General features: G+C 52.5%; 1 pseudogene; it reads right to left on the bottom strand.

Moving 5' to 3' along the window:
- Positions 1 to 2,461: 2,461 nt before the first annotated feature.
- On the bottom strand, positions 2,462 to 4,876 carry LOC147087126 (uncharacterized; annotated as a pseudogene).
- Between the last annotated feature and the right edge of the window lie 3,402 nt (positions 4,877 to 8,278).

Here is an 8,278-nt window from a genome sequence, read left to right as displayed (position 1 = left end):
CGTCGTCCTCATGCTCCTCCTGCTCCTCCTCCTGAGGTGGTGGTCCAACGTGAGGTGGCAGTGCCTGTGTCCTGCGGATAGCCAGGTTGTGCAGCATGCAGCAAACGACGACGGATTGGGAGACTCGATCCTGCGAATACTGGAGGGCTCCCCCGGAGCGGTCGAGACAGCAGAACCGTTGCTTCAGCACTCTGAGTGTTTGTTCTATGAGGCTCCTCATCGCTTGATGGCTCTCTTTGTATGCCTCTTCAGCAGGGGTTGTGGGCGCGTGGAGCGGGGTCATGAGCCAGGTACACAAAGTACAGCCTTTGTCCCCGATAAGCTATCCTCTTGGGGGAGGCTGTGCCTGGAACATGTCAGCCACAGTTGTCTGTCGCAGGATAAAGGCATCGTGGCTGCTGCCTGGAAAGCGGGCATTGACAGCTAGGATGCGCTGCCTGTGGTCACACACCAGCTGTACATTGAGGGAATGGTAGCCCTTCCGGTTGCAGTAATCCTCGGCATGCTCAAGAGGTGCCCGCAAAGCCACATGCATGCAGTCAATGGCGCCCTGCACCATGGGGAAGCCCGCTATTCTTGCAAACCCCACTGAACGCTGCTGCTGCTTGTCCAGGGTCATGGGGAAGGAGATGAATTGATGACTCCTTCTGAAAAGGGCTTCGGTCACCTGGTGGATGCAGCAATGCACGGCGAACTGGGAGATGTAAGCGATGTCCCCAGTAGCGGATTGGAAGGAGCCGGAGGCATAGAAGTTGAGAGCCACCGTCACCTTCACTGCCACCCTCAGAGACGTCCTGCGCATCAGCAGTGGCTGCAGATCTCTCTGAAGCAGCCGGCAGATGTCTGCAACCACCTCCCTTCGGAATCATAGCCTCCTAACACACATCGCAGCAGACATGGTCAGATAGGAGGTCTGCTGGTGGTATACCCTGCGTGGGTAAGGCCTCAGTTGGCGACGCCTGTTACCCCCTCTGTGTCTAGCCAGGGCTGCCACTCTCTCATGGCGTCTGTAAGCCCTTCTGGCATAAGGCTGAAATTCAGCGTTGCCACCCAATGCAGCCCCCATTATATGCTGGCAAACACTGAGCTCTGAATGAAGGCTAAGATAATTGGTAAGCTCTGGCCTGAGCCAAAAATACCTGTCCAAGTGTTGATCCAAACCAGTAAACTCTCCTCCTTGGTCTCTGTCCAAAAAACCGTTGCACAAGAGTGAATGCTGCAAAATGGCTGGCCTTTATACTGCTGGGTAAGTGCCCTTTAATTAGCGCTCCCCCTGGCCCGGCTGGCCTGTGTACCGTTCCACTTCACAGTCACTCAGGACGCCCGGCGCACAATGGGCCGGCGCGAGTGAAGATCCGGTTTGGGGCGCACAAAGGGCGTTGCACTATTATGTGACGTCATGGTCTGCGCGCACAGCAGGGCGCGCGCTAAGACTTTGCGCCGGCGCTAAATGTATCCTGAAGTTGGGGAGAGGCGCAGATCGCGCTGAGCCAGGGCGATAAGCGCCTAGCGCTCGAGATCTACTCCCCCTAAGGCGCTAACGGCTGGCGCACCCAACTGAATTTCTAGGCCTATAACTTCTGGTTTTGTGGTTATTGAAGGCACAGCACTGATACACTGTCAAATCTGCGTTCATTATGGTGAGTTAGAACCATAGCGGAAAAGATACCATGGAGCACCTTGTGATTGAACACAGATCAATGAGCTCAAAGGGCAATGCCTAACAAGCTCTGACGCACAGTTGGACCTGGAATGAATGGGAACCCAGTACCCAGAGGTAACCGTCCAGCCTGCCATGCGCTGTGGTGCCCAGCTATGATTTTCCTGAATATGAATGCAAGTGTTTAAGGTGAAAGGAGTGTCTCTTACACACTCTGACACCCGTGTTCTCGGGGAGGTGGGTTGGCAGGAGGTCCCAGAGTTGAAATACAATGTCATGTCTGAGGCACTATGTCAACTAACGCCTCTGTGTTTCTCCTGAGGCAGGCATCACAGGTGAACTCCAGTATACATGGCGACCCCCTCCTAAGGTCTGGATTTGAAATAATTCCAAAATGCAGGACGCAAGTGTCGAATCTGAAGGGTGCAGTGGGTTAAAATGATAACACATTCAGTACAGGTCATTTGCATTCATTATTGAGTCCCCTGTAATGACACAGCAAGCCTTTCTTTAAAGTCTCTTCCTTCTCATGCTACTTGGAACTTGATTGTCGAAATGCGGTTCAGTCACGAATAGAGATATGCAAATGTTTCCTTGTGGTGGATGAATCAGTACAACATTGCAGGCACAGTTTACTCTGTGACTGAATACACTCGAGTGCTTCAATTCAACTCAGTTTCTTTCTGCGTCTCCCCTTTCCTCCCTGGACAGGGATAGGGAGAGGGATAACATATAAGGACAGGCATAGGTCGAGGGATAGGACAGGGTCAAGGATAGCGACAGGGATAGGGAGAGTGAAAGTTACAGGGACACGGATAGGGACAGGGACAGAGAGCGTGATAAGAACAGAGATAGGGATAGCAAGAGTGACAGGGAGTGGGATAGGGAGAGGGAAAGGGACAGGGATAAGGAGGGGGATCGGGACAGGGAGAGTGAGATGGAGAAGCAGAGGGAGAGGGGGAGTGTTAGGGGCAAAGACAGGGATAGGGAGAAGGGCGGGGTCGGTGATAGTGACTGGGATAGGGACAGTGATATGTATAGCGATAGGGACAGGGACAGGAAGAGGGAGAGAGACAGGGACAGGGACAGGGATCAGGGTTGGTATAGGGATAGAGAGATGGATAGGGAGAGGGATAGGGAGAGGGACAGGGTCAGGGAAAGGGAGAGGGACAGGGACATGGACCAGGACAGATACAGGGATAGTGACAGGGACGTGAATAGGGACAGGGATATGGATGGAAAAATGGAAAGGGACACGGATGGGAAAAGGACAGGAATAGGGAAAGGGACATGGTTAGGGAAAGGGCCAACGATATGGAGGGACAGGGAAAGAGTCAGGGAGTGGGAGAGGGAGAGGGAGAGAGACAGTGACGGCGACAGGGACAGGAATAGCGACTGGGATAGCGACAGGGACAGGGATCGGGAAGGTGTGAGGGACAGTGAAAGCGACCATGATAGCAATAGGGATACAGAGATGAAGATGGTAAGGGACAGGGACAGAGGCAGGGATATTGATGGGGACAGCAAGAGGGATGGGGAACGGGACAAAGATATGCACGTGGAAATGGAAAGGGATAGCGTCAGGCACACGAATAATGAAATGGACAGAGATAGAGACCGGGTCAATCCTAGGGAGATAGACAAACATAGGGAGAAAGAGAGAAAAGAGGAGAGGGTGAGGGAGGGAGCTAGTAATAGGGACAGGGATAGGGATAGGGACTGGGTTAGGGACTGGGATAGGGAAGGGAAAGTGATAGCGACAGAGACAGGAATAAGGACTGGGATAGTGATGGGGTCAGCGACAGTAATAGGAAAAGGGATAGGGATAGTCACAAGGATAGGGATTTGGAAAAAAATAAGGCCAGGGAAAGGGTTAGGGACAGGGATAGGGAAATGGATAGCGACAGGGATATGCAGAGAGACAGTTACAGGGACATGGCTAGGGACAGGGACAGGGATATTGATAGGGAGAGCAACAGTGACCAGGCTGGGAAGAGTGATTGGGACAGGGACAGGGATAGAGAGAGGGACAGCGACAGGGAGAGCGATAGGGACAGGATTACGAATAGGGAGAGGGACAGGGAATGAGACAGTGACAGGGAAAGTGACAATGAATTGGAGAGGGACAGGGACAGGGAAAGTGACAGGGACAGCGAGAGGGAGAGGCCGTGGGATATGAAGAGTGATAGGGACAGTGATAGGGATAGGGAGAGGGACATGGACAGGGAATGTGAGAGGTAAGGCGAGGGAGAGGGACAGGGAGTGGGAGAGGACCAATGACTGGGATAGAGACAGAGACAGGGACAGGGACAGAGAGAGAGTGAGTGATAGGGAGAGGGATATGGAGAGGAATAGGGAGAGGGAGAGCGATGCAGCGAGTGAGAGTGACAGGGACAGGGACAGGTATAGGGACAGGGATGTGGCCTGCCCTAGGGTGGGGACTGTGATAGATTGAGGGGCAGGAATAGGTACTGTGATAGGGACAGGGACAGGGCTAGGGAAGGTGAGAGGGAGAGCGACAGGCATAGGTATAGGAATAGGGATAGTCACAGGGAGAGCGACAGGGATAGGGATGTGGACAGGTACAGGGAGAGGGAGGGGGAGAGGGAGAGCGGGAAATACATGGACAGGGATAGTGAAAGAGGAAAGGGTTGCAACAGGGATAGACAGGGTTGGGGATAGGGACAGGGGCGGGTATATCGAAAGGGAAAATGAGAGTGGCAGTGATTGGGACTGGGGGAGTGATAGGGATACTGATAGTGAGAGGTATATGGACAGCGAAAGGGACAGGCATTGGGAGATGGACAGGGATTGGGAGAGAGACAGTGGCAGTGACAGGGACAGTGAGAGGGACAGCGACAGGGACAGGGATAGGGAGAGGGATAAGGACAGTGACAGGGATAGGGACAGAGATAGGGTTAGGGATAGGGATAGGGAAGGGGACAGGGACAGGGAGAGTGATAGGGATAGTGACAGGGATTGAGACAGGGATCGTGACAGTTACAGGGACAGGGAAAGGGAGAAGGATACTGTTAATGATAGGGACTGTGAGGGGGATTGTAACAGGGAGTGGGATAGGGAGTGGGATAGGGACAGGGATAGGGACAGGGAGAAGTTCAGGGACAGAGGCAGGTATACCGATATGGACAGGGACAGGGACGGGGATAGGGACAGCGATATGCATGTGTAAATGGAAAGTGATAGGTTCAGGCACATGAATATGGAAATGGACACAGATACGGACCGGGGCAAGGCTAGGGAGAGGGACAAAGATAGGGAGAGGGAGAGGGAGAGGGAGAGGGGGACAGGGAGAGGGAGAGATATAGTGACAGGGACTGAGACAGGGATATGGACTGTGTTAGGGACTGGGATAGGCAAGTGACAGTGATAGAGAGAGAGACAGGAATAAGGACTGTGATTGGGACAGAGACAGTAATACGGAAGGGGATAGGGATAGTCAAAAGAATAGGGATTTCGAAAGGAATAAGGTCAGGGAAGTGTTGGGGACATGGATAGGGTAACGGATAGCCTTAGGGATAGGGAGAGATTCAGTTACAGGACATGGATAGGTAGAAGAATAGGACAGGGACAGGGATAGCGACAGGGATAGGATGAGGGAAAGTTGCAGGGACACGGATAGGGACAGGGCCAGGGATAAAGAGAGGGACACTGACAGTTAGAGCGATAGCGACAGGAATAGGCATAGGGAGAGGGACAGGGAATGGGAAAGGGAGAGGGAAAGGGACAATGATATGGAGAGTGACATGGACAGGGAAAGTGACAGGGACAGGGAGATGGAGAGGCCGTGGGGTAGGGGGATTGATAGGGACAGGGATAGGGAGAGGGACAGGACAGGGATTGTGAGAGATAAAGTGAAAGGGAGAGGGAGAGGGTGAGAGAGAGGAACCAGGACAGGGACAGAGACAGAGACAGGGACAGGGAGAGGGTGAGTGATAGGGACAGGGATAGGGAGAGGAACAGGGAGAGGGAGAGCAATAGGGAGAGAGAGAGTGAGTGACAGGGATAGGTGCAGGTATAGGGTTAGGGATAGGGATGTGGACTGGCCTAGTGTGGGACAGTGATAGAGGGAGGGACAGGAATAGGGACAGTGATAGGGACAGGGACAGGGATAGGGTAGGGGAGAGAGATAGCGACAGGGATAGGTACAGGAATAGGGGTAGTGGCAGGGAGAGCGACAGGCATAGGGATAGAGACATGGGTAGAGACAGGGACAGGGACAGGGAGAGGGAAAGCGAGAAGGACAGGGATAGGGACAGTTACAAAGACAGGGATAGTTAGATGGACAGGGATAGGGACGTGGACAGGGATAGTGAAAGAGACAGGGATAGCAAGAGTGATAGGGCGAGGTTTGGGGGATAGGGACAGCGTCAGCGAGAGGGATATGGACATGGTTAGTAACAAGGACTGGGATAGGGATAGGGATAGGGACAGTGAGCGTGATATGGACCGTGATATGGGCAGAGAAAGTGACAGGGACAGGGACATGTATAGAGAGAGGGACAGAGAAAGTGACAGGGACAGTTACAGGGATAGGGACGGGGCATGGATAGGGAGAGCGACAGGGAGAGGGACAGGGGCTGGGTCAGGGATAGGGATAGGGAGAGGGACAAGGGCAGGGACACAGGTTGGGAGAGGGCCAGCTACTGAGATAGTGAGAGGGAAAGGGAAAGGGTTAGGCTCAGGGATAGGGACAGGAAGAGGGCCAGAGGTAGTGACAGGCACATAGATAGTGAAAGATAGAGGAACAGCGACAGGGAGAGAGATAGTGATAGTGATAGTGATTGGGATAGGGAGAGGGATAGCGATGGTGTGATGAACAGGGACAGGATGAGCGATATGGACTGGGATAGCTACAGGGATAGGGACAGGGAAAGGTACAGGTAAATGGACATGGAGGCTAACAGGGACAGGGAGTGGGACAGGGATAAGAAGTTGGACAGGGATTGGGACAGGAATCAAACTAGGGATAAAATAGGGACAGTGCCACGATTAGCGATAGCGACAGTAACAGGGATAGGGATAGCGACAGGGATAGGTCTAGTGAAAGGGAGAGGCATTGGGACAGGGTGAATGATAGTGATAGGGAAAGGGAGAGGGATAGGGAAAGGGATAGCTTCTGGGATAGGGACTGCGATAGACATAGGGACTGCGATAGGGACATGGATAGCGACAAGGACAGGAATTGGGATATAGAAAGGGAGATGAATAGTGACTGGGAAAGTGAAATTGACAGGGACAGGGATAGGGAGAGGGTCAGAAATGGGGTTTTCAACAGGAGTAGGGATAGGGACAATAATAGGGAGAGGGAAAGGGACAGGGATAGAGACAGTGAGAGCGATAGGGAGAGGGACAGGGGCAGGGAAGGGGCAGGAACAGTGAATGGAATAGGGACAGGGATAGGGACAACGACTTGAACATGGTTAGGGATAGGGACAGGGATAGTGATAGGGATAGGGACAGCTAATTGAACATTGATAATGATAGGGACAGGGGTAGGGACAGGGTTAGGGGCAGGCACAGAGTCAAAGAGTCATAGAGTTATACAGCACAGAAAGAGGCCCTTCGGCCCATCCTGTCTGCGCCGTCCATCAAGCCCTGTCTAATCTAATCACATTTTCCAGCATTTGGTCCATAGCCTTGTATGCAATGGCATTTCAAGTGCTCATCCAAATGCTTCTTGAATGTTGTGAGGGTTCCTGCCTCTACCACCCTTTCAGGCAGTGAGTTCCAGACTCCAACCACCCTCTGGGTGAAAAAGTACCTCCTCAAATCCCCTCCAAACCTCCTGCCCCTTACCTTGAATCTATGCCCGCTTGTTATTGACCCCCCTACTAAGGGGAAAAGTTCCTCTTTATCTACCCTATCTATGCCCCTCATCATTTTGTACACCTCAATCTGGTCCCCCTCAGCCTTCTTTGCTCCAAGGAAAACAACCCCAGCCTGTTTAGCCTTTCTTCATAGCTGAGGCGCTCCATCCCAGGTAACATCCTGGTGAGTCTTCTCTGCACCCTCTCCAAAGCAATCACATCCTTCCTATAGTGAGGCGACCAGAACTGCACACAGTACTCCAGCTGTGGCCTTACCAGCGTTTTGTACAGCTCCATCATAACCTCCCTGCTCTTATATTCTATGCCTCGGCTAATAAAGGCAAGTATCCCATATGCCTTTTTAACCACCTTATCTACCTGTTCCGCTGCCTTCAGGGATCTATGTACATGTACACCAAGGTCCCTCTGACCCTCTGTACTTCCTAGGGCCCTACCACTCATTGTGCATTACCTTGCCTTATTTGTCCATCCAAAATGCATCACCTCACACTTTTCAGGGTTAAATTCCATTTGCCACTTTTCCGCCCATCTGACCAACCCGTTTATATCGTCGTGTAGCCTGAGGCTTTCCTCCTCGCAATTTACCACCCCACCAATTTTCGTGTCATCCGCGAACTTACTGATAATACCTTTTACTTTCTCATCCAAATCATTTATGTAGATCACAAACAGCAAGGGACCCAGCACCGATCTCTGAGGTACCCCACTGGACACAGGCTTCCAGTCACAAAAGCAACCTTCGACCATCACCCTGTGCCTCCTGCCACTC

This window comes from Somniosus microcephalus, unplaced genomic scaffold, assembly GCF_052327205.1.
Source record: "Somniosus microcephalus isolate GS21.2 unplaced genomic scaffold, FLI_Smic_1.0 unresolved_chr6, whole genome shotgun sequence".
NCBI classification, from domain to species: Eukaryota; Metazoa; Chordata; class Chondrichthyes; order Squaliformes; family Somniosidae; genus Somniosus; species Somniosus microcephalus.
This window is presented reverse-complemented; position numbering and strand designations above follow the sequence as displayed.